This window comes from Girardinichthys multiradiatus, chromosome 23 (genome assembly GCF_021462225.1).
Source record: "Girardinichthys multiradiatus isolate DD_20200921_A chromosome 23, DD_fGirMul_XY1, whole genome shotgun sequence".
Taxonomy (NCBI): domain Eukaryota; kingdom Metazoa; phylum Chordata; class Actinopteri; order Cyprinodontiformes; family Goodeidae; genus Girardinichthys; species Girardinichthys multiradiatus.
This window is the reverse complement of record NC_061815.1, coordinates 36,789,821-36,804,432: the sequence shown is the minus strand read 5'-3', so window position 1 is coordinate 36,804,432 and position 14,612 is coordinate 36,789,821. Positions and strand designations below refer to the sequence as shown.

At 37.6% G+C, this 14,612-nt stretch overlaps 2 long non-coding RNA genes across 2 annotated transcripts; one reads left to right on the top strand and one right to left on the bottom strand.

The window, feature by feature from the left end:
* Positions 1–465: 465 nt before the first annotated feature.
* Positions 466–5,483, top strand: LOC124860951. The gene is made up of 3 exons (XR_007036513.1): positions 466–615; positions 1,657–1,775; positions 4,811–5,483. It is a non-coding gene; the product is annotated as an uncharacterized LOC124860951 (long non-coding RNA).
* Positions 1,499–11,853, bottom strand: LOC124860950. The gene is made up of 4 exons (XR_007036512.1): positions 11,746–11,853; positions 11,528–11,656; positions 2,366–2,559; positions 1,499–2,295 (listed from the first exon to the last, which is right to left on the bottom strand). It is a non-coding gene; the product is annotated as an uncharacterized LOC124860950 (long non-coding RNA).
* Between the last annotated feature and the right edge of the window lie 2,759 nt (positions 11,854–14,612).

The window sequence follows — 14,612 nt, the reverse complement described above, 5'->3', positions numbered from 1 at the left end:
CTCCTCAGTCCTCCACTCCACCACCAGTCGGATCCCAGGGGCAAGACATCTCTAATTCTATTCATAAGTTGTTCATTCAAGCTCACGTCATTCTCAGTGTTCGTGTCTTCCAATATATGTTTATCAGCATTAGGGAAAGCATCCTTTACTGGTACTTCATCGCCTTAAGAGTTACTGAACAAAAGAAAAACGTTTTTTACACATGCTCAGCAAAAAGTTGAACAAATTGTCAGAGTGACCAATCAGCCCTTCTGTTGGGTCCAGAACAATGATCCAGACGTAAGAACTAAATAGACTGAGGCAATCCAAAAAGAAAATTAGGAGTTTTTTTTTTCGAGGATTGTTACTGTCATTTTGTTCAGGTATGTCTTTGGTAAACTCACAGCTTGCTCATGCTCATGCTGATATGGATGTATACAGAAGAGTTTGCTAATGTAATAAACGATAACCTTAGCCTTCTTCCACCTGTTTAGATGTGTGTTTTTAATATTACAGCAAGGTTTCGAAAAGTGTGGGACATGCCTCATAGGGGGAGCATTGACACAGTGAGGAGGGGGCAGATGTTGCAAGAACTACAAGAGAACAGGCTGAAGGTTTCTTCAAAATTTTCCAGGTGTAAGTATACGATTTGGGTTATTATCAGTTTAAAATGTATTCCTCAAGCTGATTGTATTATTAATAATGTAAGAAAAGACAGGTAAAATTTATATATTTTTTTTATATAACAAAAGATTGTAGATAATGGTAATTATCACTCCTTTAATAAATTGGAAAAGGATTTTAAGGTTTTTTTTCATGGTAGTTTATCTTTATATTACATTTTTAATCTTTTATTGTTGTGGGTGCCAGTCCATCATGTCAACTCAGCCTCTGTGTCCGTTTAGCAAGGTTTCCTCCTTGTGCAGCACCTTTTGTTTCTTTTTGGTTAAATTAATTTGCATTCAGTAGCCTGCCTCTTGCATTGCTAATTTATCTCCTGTCCCCCACCCCTAACCTAGTTACTGTTTTATTATTTTCTATCTACATGTTCGCCACTAAAACAAGGACAATATGACCAGTTTGACTGGCCCCTGTGGACTGTGGTTTTTCTGGACTGAGCTTTAGTATCTTGTCAGAGTTTAGAAGAATAACTCAAACTTTGTCATATTCTTTGAATTATTCATAAGCAGTTTTTGTGAAACAATGTCCTGGTAAAACAGGGCTCCAACTGACAGAAAAGGAAGACTTCTTTACAACAAAGCAGAAAAATTATTTGAAAAAGCTAAAAGGTCCAAAAAGACTAACTACAGCCAACAAATGTTTTGTTGTTATGTAGTCACTAAATCAGAGGAAGAATATATAAGGACTAAAATAGTGATATAGAAACAGTAAAACAAATGACTTGGCAAAAACTAAAACCCACTAAAAACTAATAAAAAACATTTTTGTTCATGTTTAAAAGTGCACCCTCCATTATTGCTGTATCACCCTGTCTTCAATGTATTTATTGGTATTTTTATTTGATGACTATACTTTGATTTATATCATTTCATTGTAGCTCTGGCTCCCCACAGCATGACACTGCCACTACCACGGTTATGTTACATGAGGTCAAAAAAGGTTATTTTGTTTTTATCTTAAAAAAAGACATGTTTGTTGTGTCTGCCCTGTCAACAGATTCTACCACCCAAGCTGTGGATCCCTGGAGCTCCTCCACAGTGAGGATTGGCCACTTCCCTAATTATTATTCTCTCTTCCTGGATAAGATTAAATCACACACAGGTGGACACAATTAGGTGGGTTTTAGAGGCAACTAACCACAATCAGGGGTATCAAATTAAAATAACATCAAATACAAATGTTAAAATCATGTGTCCTTTCATGTACCTTCAAATTTATACAGGTACATTTTAAAAATTTGAATATCCTGAAAAAGTAAAAATATTTTCCACTCATTTCAATATACAGTAAATCATTTCAAGCCTTTTTTTCTTGATGATTATGTCTTACAAACAATGAAAACCCAAAACTCAGTGTCTCAGAACATTAGAATATTACATAAGATCAATTAAAAAGCATACTTTGAGCAAACATGTCAGGCTTCTGAAAAGTGTGTTCATTTCTTTGCACTCAATGATTGGTTGAGCCTTCTTTTGCATGAATTACTGCATCAATGCCTTGTGGGATGGAGACGATCAGCCTGTGGTTCTGCTGAGGTGTAATGGAAGCCCAGGTTGCTTTGATACCGGCCTTTACGTCATCTGCAATGTTGGGTGTGGTGTCTCTCATCTTCCTCTTGACAATACTCTGGATTCTCTATGAGGAACGGTAGACCATCACACACTCATCAAAGTAACACCATGGTTATTGAACCAGGTTCTGGTACCTTTGGCAGTGTAAGCAGGTGCCAAGTCCTGCTGGAAAATTAAATCAGCATCTCAATAAAGCTTGTCAGCAGAAGACAGGTTGCCACATCTGACTTTTGAACAGGTGCGACGAATAGCTATGCGGGTCAGCGACATTCTGGTCCACGCTCCAAGCCAGCTGGTGGCGGCAATGCACCACATTGTTGAATGCAAACTGCAAGAAAACGACAAAAAAGATATGGGGTCCTTGAATGCAGGCTCCTAATGCCACTTTTCCACTGGCTCGTTTTAGGCAGCGCGGCTCGGCTCCACTCTGTCTCTCTCTCTACTCGGTAGAGTACCAGTGTTTCCACTGACCCACTGACAGCTGGAGCAATGGAGGCTGAAGTCCCGCCTCCAGCCATCATTGTAGTGCGCTGTGCTGATATTAACGTTACTATTAAAAGATGTCATGTTACTAGCTTAGGAGCTCATGCTTGCTCACAGTACAATGTGTAGGTGGTGCACAGATGAGTGAGTAAGAGAAGATGGCTTTGTCAAAAATACGTAAAGTGGACCATGAAAATCACATTTAAGGATGAATGGACAGAAGCAAATGATCACAGAATGCATGGAAGCTGCAGCAGAAACACTTTTAGATGGAAAAGGACAGCAACTTAAGGAAAAGGTAAAGCAAACTGCCATGCCTGCCACAGGCACAACAAGAAGAGCAGAACTGTTCTACCAAGATGTACAGACCCAGCTAGACTGAACCATTCAAAGTGTGTTTAATATTGCTACGTAAATTGCATTGCACTTTTCTGTTCAGCAGAGGATTTCATGGGCATATGAATAATTTATCAGTAGTTAAAAAACAAAAACTCTAGTGTTAATAACATTTTAAATAAAACTGAAAGAAAATATTTTTGTCAGTTGATTTAAAATGTTCGGACACCAAAGTGTTTGGGTGATGGAGGTAGTGGACCTCCTGCTATTTTAGTTGGGGCCCTCAAATTTAGAGGCTTAGGAAACTTTTACAGGTGTTTTGAGTTAATTATCTGATTAGGGTGTGACACTATGAGTTTCCAATATTTAGCCTGTTCAAACTATTCTAATTTTCAAAGAATTTGGGGTTTTAATTATCTGTCAGCTATAATCATCATGGATAAGAAACGAGGCTTTCATCCTACTGGTGAGGAAGAAGAGGCTGTCAGTTAGCTCCATAGCCTGATCAGTCTATTGCAGCAGGGAGGCCAGAATCAATCCATAGAGGCTGGTTTTGTCAGGATCCATACTGCATTGGGCTTTTGTTTCTCTCAGCCTCCCTGGAGAGGTAGCCATGAGCCTGTGAGACATGACTGAATGTCAGCTTCCCTGAAAAAGAAGATCCAGCGGCTGTCTCAGCAGGATGCTGTTTAAAGAAGGCCTACAAGACAGTGAAGCACGAAGCAGCAAAAGTCCTGCTGGAAAATCATATCTGGGTAGAACACCATGCAAGAGACATTGGGTTTTTTGTTGGTGAGGAAATTATTTTTAACAAATCCATCTAAGCTCAATGAATTTGTGCCACCAGTTGAGACAAAGACAAAATATGCAACTTCTTAAATCTTCAAAAGTATGAAGTGTTTTGCAAATATGATGACGGGTATGAGACAAGTCCCAGAGGGTGGCTGTCACTAAGTGATATACAATGACAAAGCTGGTTTGGATGCAGGAAACTTTATAATAAAATGTTTTAAAGTAGGACAGAGCTCACTGCAAAGAAGATACACGCATAGCTGCTAGGTGGTTTTGGTTGTCATTACTGTTAAAAATATCTCATGTTAGAAGGCAAAAGTACGAGTGAGAATGCTTTTGAATTCAAATGAACCGTAAACAAACACTGAAAAAGGAAGAGTGAAGCGAAATGTTCTTATTTTTTGTTGTTCCTCTCGAGTGGGTGGTGCATCTCACAATAGAGATGGTGGCTGCGGGTCATTGAAGCTGTCCTAACTAAAGAGGGGCTGACCCAAATGTTCATGTACAGACACTGTGATTAAAAGGATTCATTCTGAGCATCTTCTTTGTAAGTGAATACCAAAGCAAAGCGAAGACCCCCCACGATTAAAATGCATCTAACACAACAGGGGAAATTATAGACTGAGAGAGCAGCCAAAAAAGTTCAGAAAGAAAATCAGAAATGTGTTGATTTAAAAATCCAGAGAAACGGGTGTCATTTCCAGACATTGCTCTATATTTAGATCTCCTTCCTATTAATTTCCACAACATGTTGTGCCTTCTGTATGTCATAAACCTAATTACCCGTGATGGATGTTGGACAAGTTTCTGGCAATTGCTGTTAGTTGATCTTTCCCCAAGAGTTCATTGCTTTCTCTTTTCCCTCACTCCCAGAAACTCTTCCCTTCATCTTGTCTTCAGATACTTTGACAAAATAAACCCACAACATACTGATGAATTATTTAAATTTGACTGTGTGATGTATGCAGGCAGAGTTGCAATGAAGCGATGCAGTGATTACTACCGGCAAACCCTCTTCCTCCAGCTGACTCAACCTCCAATCCAACCAATTACCATCCACAGCCCTGCAGCTCCTCGGCACCAAGTGGGAAGAAGAAATAAGAGTTTCTGCCTACATTATTCCAAGGATGATGAAGTTAAAACTGCTGCATTGCAAAGATGGAGGGGATGGGGGTTTATCAATTCATAGTGTTATGAACAGCTAGTTATCATTGTTCTATCCGTCGAGGTCGATCAGAATCTGCTGACTGGAGCTGAGAACTAGGACTTGTGGCTTTCCTAGCAACATAATTAGTGTTTCCACTTTCATTATAAATGATTCTGATTATCAGCAAGATTTTACAGCATATCATGCAAGGATTGTTTTTAACCTAACCCAAAGAGTCTTGACTGAAGAAATTCTCCCACCTGAGTTGAGGATCTCTGCAGCTACTCCAGAGCTATCGTGAGCCTTTTGCCTGCTTCTCTGTGCCCAGCATTTCAGTTTGGGTGGATGGCTCTGTTCAAAGTAATTTCTAAATAAATGGTTTAATTTAAATAATTTCATTTCAATTTTAGGAAGACCAATAAACATTTATAATTTGCAGGTGAACAACTATAGAGGACACTGTTGCTTTAAAGGTTTTGTAGTCCTCTGATATACTGCAGTTTTATTTATAAATCTGTTTTCCTCCTCCTGACCATTTTGCCTGCCTAAGGAATGTCTCTGCAAATAGACATAATCTGTTTTCCAATAACAATTTGACAATAAAAAAAAAAAGATATTTCATATTATCAAGCAGTTTTACTCTTTGACAATGATTGAACATTTACATTACAAAAAAAAAATCTATGACATGGTGTTGTTAAGAAGTATGAAGTGGTTTAATAAAGAAGTGGTGTATCTAAAAGCATTTCTAGGAGCAGCTGGTCAGCAGTGTGTTGAGTTTCTGCATCTAGGTGACCTATTGAACCAGTTTACATTCTCTCGAGAACATGTCATATCTGCTTCCTGTTGCCCACTGCCAACAAATGAATGTGGCCATCGACCCAAATATTAACACCCAAATGTGTCACTTCACTTCCCTTAAATCAAATTTATTCTACTTTCTCCTAAACAGTTTTCATGTCTTTCTCTCTCCTATTTTCATGCTATACAGTTTGCGCCTGGTTGCTGGTCTGAAGCGGTCTTAAATATTAATAACCAGGGAGAAGAAAAAACGGATGAGGAGAGCAAAGAACCATACACTTTTCAAAATATAAACCAGAATCGTAAAGTGTGCAATACAAGGGCAGAAAACTCACAAATATTAACTCTAGCTCTGTTTGCTAAATAAAATATGCCACTAAGGCTGAGCAATAGGACCTCAAAACATTTTGTAGAATCTCCCAATTGGACCTAATGAAATCAAAAGAAATAGAAACAGATAAAATAGTCAAATTAGCCCAGGTTTCAGCTTCTCACCAGTAAAGAAATAAATGCTTTAACTGTTGGTTTGAGATAAATAAATAAATAAAAAAAACGTCTGCTGGCAGCCTTGAAACTGCACGGTTCCACAAAACCTTCTTAATTTTTTAAGAGGGAAGCGAGTTCCCAGGTCAAAAAGGTAGAGTTTTGTCAGATGTTCTGCTGAAATATGAGAGGCTCTGTGTGTAAGATAACATTTGTGCTGTTTACTGGGATGTCGAATCTTTTGCTGTGTTCCAGGGGCTCATTTTAATGCTGGTATGACAACAAGTGTAGGTAAAACACATGAAGGTCAAAGGTGGAACATTTTGAAAGAATCACCTACTGCTTCTTTTATAAAAAGCAAAGATTATAATTTTTCAAACAACTTTTTTTCAGTTGGCTAATAACTAGCTAATTAGGCTAATAGCTCTCAATAGTTATATTTGTATGCCATGTCAGAAGATCAGTAGTTTTCAGCTTGAATTTGAGTTCAATAAGACAGTATTTATTTGCTCATGTATTCAGTAAGGAAGTCAGGAAAATTGCTCTCTGAGTGCAGTAGCTGGGAGAAGTAACAAACTGGTACCCTACAGAAGAATTTAAAAGCACATTTAGGCAGATGTTGCAATTTCTGCTCTGGGTCCAACCAGCATTCTTACTCTCATCATCATGTAGCAGCTCAGTCAAACACGTTACTTCAAGTTTCTCAGACATGGAGAAAAAAATCTGTTGCATTTGAAGCTGATGACTGTAGCTAAAACTTCAAGAAAATCATTTGGAGAGCAGTTATTGATTTAACACAATCAGTTGACATTTTGTACTAACAGAGGTCAATGGTAAAAGAAATAAATTTCTAACCTGATAAACGTTATGCTCACAAACAACAGCTCCTCCTATCCTGGAGGTCTAGCATTTTACTTTCATTGAACTCACTCGAGTGACCTACATAGATGATCTTTGTAGCAAAAGTGCTTATTCCCTCCATTTTCTTTGTCACCATCCATTCTCAAGAAACCATTCCATGTCCTGTGTACAATCCATCAGCTTTACACATCAGGTATATTTGATACTCACTTCCTGTTTTTAGGAATTGCAAGACTGTTAAGTCTCTTTTTTTTTTCTTCAAAAACCTCTTTTAGAGTGCAATACAATGAAAAATCTGATTATGGTTTATTTAGGTTACATATTTTCAGTATTATAGGCTCAAAAATTCTTCATATTTAAGTATAGTTAAGTTAGTCACTTTGGAAAAAAGAAAAGGTCTTTAGTATTCAGTTTCTACTCCAACCAGAATGTGGATCAAACTTAACAAATTATAAATAGTTCACAGGAATAATACATTATAAAGATAGCAAAACGTAACCTCCTCTGAATCAAAAAAAAAAAAAAAGTTGCTACTTTAGTCCTCTATGTGCAAAACAAGAGGGCAATATATCAATGTGAAGTGTTTGGTATTGCTCATATATAAAAAAAAAAAAGAATCCTTATCTTGTCCAAAGTCCAAGACTAAACTGAGGTTTTGTTTTCACTTTTTATCTTACAAATTCCTTATCTTTGAAGAAAGATCCAATTTGGGATTATATATTGTTGTAACTTGAACTTTTTCACAGTTAGAAAGAAAATACTAAAAACAAGAAAGTGCACCCGTAAGAAGACTGAGTAGTTTGACCTGCAGAAATCTGCAGTTTGGGATAAAAATATTATTAAAACTTCCAAAATTTATGCAACTGCATGTTGGACTGACCCAACGGATGTCCAAGTAAAACATGATTAATCATCTGAGTGCTCACATACATATAAATCATGCTTTCAGTATTTCTACAAGTTTCAGTGGGGGGTCTGGTGGTTCCCATGCCACCTCACGTAAGCATATTCTTGGTGCTGCATCATGAATCACCCTTTTCTGATTCACTATCCTTGTTTTCCTGTTTTTCTGTCCTCATATGCAATTTGTTGTTGTGTACCTGTTTACAAGACTATTTATGTTGAAAGAAAAATAAATGTTTGGGAACAAAAAATCTGCAGTATGCATGTGAAACAGCAATGGCAAAAATGTTTCCATTGTATAAAAACATCAAAATAAGTAAAAAGATAAGATGCACTTGCTCCTGGTTGCAACAGAACGTATGTCTGACAAATCTCCTGTCGAACCCTGCCGGTTGTATACTGTCTGCATGTCTCTTGCAGCTATAAAATGATTCTTCCTTGTTTATTTTTTATTTTTGTGGAATGACCCTAAATCCTTAATGACAACTTTAATGTGTCTTGGCTTGCTCTATACCAGTCTTTAACGTAGGAGCTGCTGATGCCAAATTTTAAAGAACCCAGTTATGTTTTATGGCCTATGTCCACCCATCCTTCTCCCAGATGTGTTTCAGTGAGTTTAGGTCTGAAGATTGGGCTGCCCATGACAGGGTATTGATCCGGTGGTGTTTCATCCACATCTTGATTGATCTAGCTGTTTGGCATCAGGGGGAAACACAATCCTCAGAATAAAGGAATATTGTTAGGGCAGAAGGAAGGAGTTTTCTTTAGTATTACACCGTGCATGGCTTAATTCATGTATCCTTCAAAAAGAATCGGCTCAATTCCAGCCTTTCTGATGCAGCTCCAGGCCGTAATCAATCCTCCACCAAATTTCACAGTAGCTGTGAGACACTGTGCCCTGCAGGTCTCTCCAGGTCTAACTATCAGACAATTAGGTGTTGGGCAAAGCTAAATATTAGACTCAGAGAAGATAAACTTACTCTATGGTCCAGTCTTTATGGTTTTTTGGAACTCTAAGTCTGTTTTTTCTTTTCATGAAGAAAACTCTTCATGATTAGAAAAAATCATGAAGAGTTTTTTTTTTTTTTTCTAGCTTTACAGAACTTGTTCCCTTCTCCTAGCTGCCATGTTTGTGAGAAGCGTGATATCATCTTATAGGTGCTGAGTGAAAACAAATTAGTTCAAGGTCAACAAGGTCAGTGGAAAGTCGTTTTTACCTTCTGCTGGTTTGCTATTTTGTTGTTTCCTTATCTGCTCCTTAACCTTGTCCTTATGAACCAATATCTTAGAAACTATTAGGAAGGAAGCAACCTGGTGCTTACTAGATGCCTCTGCTGATAAAACCAGCAGTAAACCATTCTTTTCCTGACACAAAAGTTTTTAACTTTTTTGACAGTCACCAGTTCATTTTGAGTCCCATTCCATTTGAGGCTATACTATCACTGTTTTGGGCATCACGCTGGACCTACAGCAAGAGTATAGTGATGACCACACTTGTTTTTTTATGTACTTTCCTCAGTTAATAAGGTTTGCTTCAGGTGATCACCCAGTCACTACTTCATTATTTAAACGAGGTGGCCCTGGTGACCCTGGAATAAAATGGCTGTCATACATGTAAAGCACCTGATTTCTGAAAGCATTTCAGCTACCTCTTAGTTTCCTCTCCAGAGCTGCAGTTGCACCGATAAGAATTGAGAGAAGATAAATGAGCTTTTTCTGATTCACAGCTACTGACCAGGAAGACTTCAGCCAACTGTATCTTAACTGATTCTATTTTCAACCTGAATGGGTTTACTTCTAATATGTATTACAAAAGACAGTGATCAGTTACAAATTTGATTTCAGAAAGCCTGCATTCATACGTTTACACATTACACTTTCTCTCCTTCATGGCAGTATTACCTTTTTATCTGTCTCTCTATTCTGGACTACAAACAATAATTCACAAATAAACAGATGCAAATTTTAAATATCCCAGCTGTTCAACTGTGCTCTGGTGACTGGAAAAAAATGCAATGAGCCCAATTTAACACATTTATTTTGCACTTCAGTCTGAAGCTCAGCGCTAGTGAGAGGACGGAGCTAAACCAATTTCAGGTGAATTTGGTCTGGTGCTGCTTACTGCATCAGTGCAGGTTTGCATGGCCAAACAGGACCATTATTCATCTCCAAACACCACTGCCCACTTCCCATCAGAGGCTGTTGCTCAATCAGACTGTCAGATTATTGTCTTTATATATACGGACACACAAACACAAAAACCATCTAATGGTGTTAATGGTTTTGAAAGGAAAGAAAGGCTACTCTTTACATTACAGCACATTTCCCTTTTACCGTGCCAGTTGCTTTACTCAAGTAAATAGTTTTGTAGCAATTTTAGAAAGGAGGAATCAATACAAAGCTTTTGCTGTACATGCTTGTTTCGAAACAAATATGACATATGAGTGTTTGATTCAACTAGACATGAATTTATTTCCTGAGGAATTGAAGTATCCATCTTATCCTAATTGATACAACATTCCTCAGCAATGAAATAAACTATTTTGAATCAAAACTAGTTTATTTAATATTTGAAAAATACTACAAAAAAGGTATCATAAGGTAGTACTCATTTCCTTAGGTAATTGTTATCCCATACAGGTGGCATCCCAGAATCTCTATACTATGAACATGTTTATGATCCCGACAACTGCTATGCTCAAACATCTTAGCTGAATACTTGTCAACATAAGTCATTCAAATATTAATGGCCTCAACTTTTAAAACAATCCATGATTAGTGGTAACTTCAAATATTAGTTAAAGTGGTAACCTTTGAGTGTGAGCCTGTCTTTTTATTAGGTTTAGGTTGATTATGTTATTAACTATGAATGTGAAACCAGTTCCACTAATAAGACAGTTGTCTAAATAAAAAATCTCTGGTATGTCTCTAAAGAATGTCTTTTTGAAAAATATTAGCACACCTTTTTATTGGTTTGTTCATTTTGTCTGTCTAATGTGACAAATCTGTCAGTTAATTCAAGTTCACTTCCGATTGGCCGATCATCTCATCTCTCTTAATTTGAGTACTTTAGAATTAAAGACAAAATGCACAGTTGGGCTAACATTAATCACAAACACTTGCTAGGCTACAGTAGTAAATACAGTAACCAGCAGTCCTGACCAGAGAGCTGTCACATCTAAAAATAACCATCATCACCCTAAGAGTGTAACAAAAGCTGTGCTGTTTGTGCTTCCTTCTGGAGATTATTTCCAAGATCTGTGTTTTACAGAACAATTATTATGTGAACTAAAGGATCATCTCACAAGCTTTACTTTGGCTGCTACGTGATTGATCCACTGATAAAGGATGTAATGTGTCACAGTTTTACTAAACAGTGAAATAAAAAAAGTTACGGTTCGATACACACATAGATTGGGACTTTAAGTTTCTTCCCACATACCATCCATACTCACCTGCAGATTTTGTTTTGGCCAACAAGCTAACTGACCTTCAAAACAGCTTGTCCTATCCCTATTTCTTCTTGACAGCTGGTTAGACAATGTTCCTGTGGAACTAAGATGATTCCTCCTTGCATGTTTTGTGTCTCTCTTGTAGCCAACTATGTTAAACAGTTTACCTGAAACAAAAAGACCAAACAATATAGATGTATAACTAAGATTAACCAAGGTGCATCTTTTTACTTCTGTGTAATGAGTGAAAATGCACATTTGGAGTCTCAGTGCTGCACGCAATTGGTAGCACTGTTGCCTTGCAGCAAGAAGGTCCTGGGTTCAACTCCAGGCATGCCTCTTTCTGCATGGAGCTTGAATGTCCTCCTATAGTACAAAAACATGACTGTTAGGTTGATTGGCCTCTCTACCTCGCCCTTAGGTGTGCATGGTGTGTCGTCTGTGTTACCTTGTGATGGATTGGTGACCTGTTGAGGGTGTAACCCGCCTCCCGCCCATAAACCAGTGGAGATGGGCACCGGCTTCCCTGCAACGCACTATGGAAGAAGTGGTACAAAATGACTGATTACTGAGCTCTGTTTTCTGAAACTAAAGCACTTCTGTCTGAACAGTTAAACATTTAAAAATAAGCTGTTGTCACAAATCGAGTCTCCAAAAAAAATAAAAAAAGTCAAAAATATTTGTTGCTTCTTTAAAATAGCCTTAGAATACATAAATATAATTAAAACTAAAAATGGGTATTATTTTATTGCTTGGTTATTTTTAGCTGTGACAGCTTTCTGGTCTGGACTGCTGCTAACTGCATCAACTACTATAGCCTAGGAAGTCATCTTGCCGATTAACGTTAGTCCAACTGCGCATTTTTACTTTAATTCTAAAGTACTTATAATAAGCAGAGTGAAGTTCTGTTGGTGTTTGTCAAAAACATAATAAACAAGCTTGAAAAAACTTGAATTAACTTACGTCGGCTCATTGTGCCATTGAACAGCAGAGATGAGAGCCTACCAAAAAACCCAGATCAAACTGGAGCTCTTACTGTGATTGGTTGAGTGTGTTGTCTTGGCAACGCCGCTCTTCTCCCCTCCCCCCTGCCCCGCTCACAACTGGGTCTTGATACAGGAAATGTTTCAAAACCACCTGACAGGAAAGTTGAGCATGCACAGCAACAGATTCTAGACGTGTTCGCTGACCTGTAGTTGTAATGGAAAATAGGCACAAGTTAAACAAAATACTAATACTCAATGAATTCGATTATGTAAAAAGTTCCACCTGCGGAGTGTAAGTGAGATTTTGGTACAAGTAAACATGTAGCTGTACAAGCTCAGATAGTTTTCAGTGCAGCTTCTCACATCTTAATGCACAGACATTCCACATCCAAAACACAAGTTTGGATGTTTTGAAACATATGTTTACATGTGTTACAACTCAGAGTAGAGGTGCGTTTCACAGGAGGAACCTTTTCAGGAACCAGGGTATTTTTCTGGGGTAGAACCAGAGGCAAATCAGATAAAAGCAGGTAGAAACCTTACCCCCAAAATGGCCCTGGTAGGACGGTAGCCTAACACTGTTCGGGGGTGACCTTGAAGCAAAGGTGGAGCTTTATAGCAGTAGAATGCTAAAATTTATCATTGGTTGAATAGCCCCAGGATTTGTTTCAGTCATCTGCCAGTTCATACTTTTCTGCAGTTCATACTTTATGTTAACTTTAAAAAAACATGACCAGAGTCCTGTATTTTTGTTTGCAAAGACAACATTCAAACCCAGCCAACCATGATAAATGTTGCAGGTCATACCCTTGTGGAAATATTTTATTAAAGAATACTGGACCTCTGCTTTCAGTCTTTCCATTGAGACAGAGAGAGTAACGCTCTAAACAAAACCTTCAATAAGTAGTTTTAACTGGTAAAGTTAAAATATTTTCCATCATTTATGTTCTGAGAAACAGCTTAAAGCAATCACAACTGCCCAGGAGTGTTGATAAATCATAGAGTTAAAGTTTAAATGGAGCAGACTGTTCCTATGGGACACATCTTACATTATATTCAAGTTCGAAGTCCAAAGTAAAGAACGATCACAGACCTTAAATGATCTGAGACAGAAGTGACAGCTGCCAGTCTGAGTTACCTTACTGCTAGGTGTCCAAGCAAGCTGTCCGAGTGACACAACAGTAGAATTTCACATCACATTAAGGCACTCAAATCTTTAGTGGTAGTTCAGGTATTATGGTACTGAAACTCTTTTAATTTGTCCTTCTAATCCTATCTGGGATTAGTCTTTCTTAGACTCCTGAGAGACCGCTAAACTCTTGATGAATGTTAGATCTTTATTCAGTTAGATTAAAATATTTGAATATTCAATGTCCTACTTTCTTTTTTTGTAGTAATTTGTAGAGTCTTGTAGTTGAAGTTTTAAAGTTTTCTATTAGCTTTTCTGTGTGTATTGTTTTGTTTTTCTTCTGCTACTTGTAATAAGTAAATATTAGAGAACAGCTAAAAACTGGATTAAGGATGAACCTTACCTTCGTCAACGTGTCATTTTTCATTGATCTTAAATGCATTTAATCTTGAGAATTGTACAAAATTACCTTGATTCTCCTTTAAACTTGTGATAAAGAATATTGAATGGATTGGGAAAGATTCCATCCTTCTGATTTTGGATATACATGATTTACTCAGTCTGCTATTACAACATTCTTATGTTTAAAAAGGCACATTTTACAAACTAGTGGTGAAACTGCTTCAAGCCCATGGTACTAATTATTTTTCAGAGACTGAATATAAAGTTAGAGCATCCACCATTAATTATACACAAATCAAGTAAACAGCTTTAAACTAAATTCTTCTAGATGTTTGCAAAATATGAATGTACTACAGTCCACAAGATCTCCTGCTGATTCTCTCAGCTAATTAAAATTTTATGCTTTACCACATTGCTTAGTATTCCTTTCATTCCTGCCACAAAACTCACAACAGCACATAAAGGAGGCCTTGGGGCATGCCGTTGTTGTGTCTCACTGTTTCTACCTCGACGAGTGTCCCAGGCACTATGTGGAAAATAGGACAGCCATTGAATGCTTCTTCAAATTCCACTTGAACTGCGATGAGTCACAGGAAGGCTGCTCTC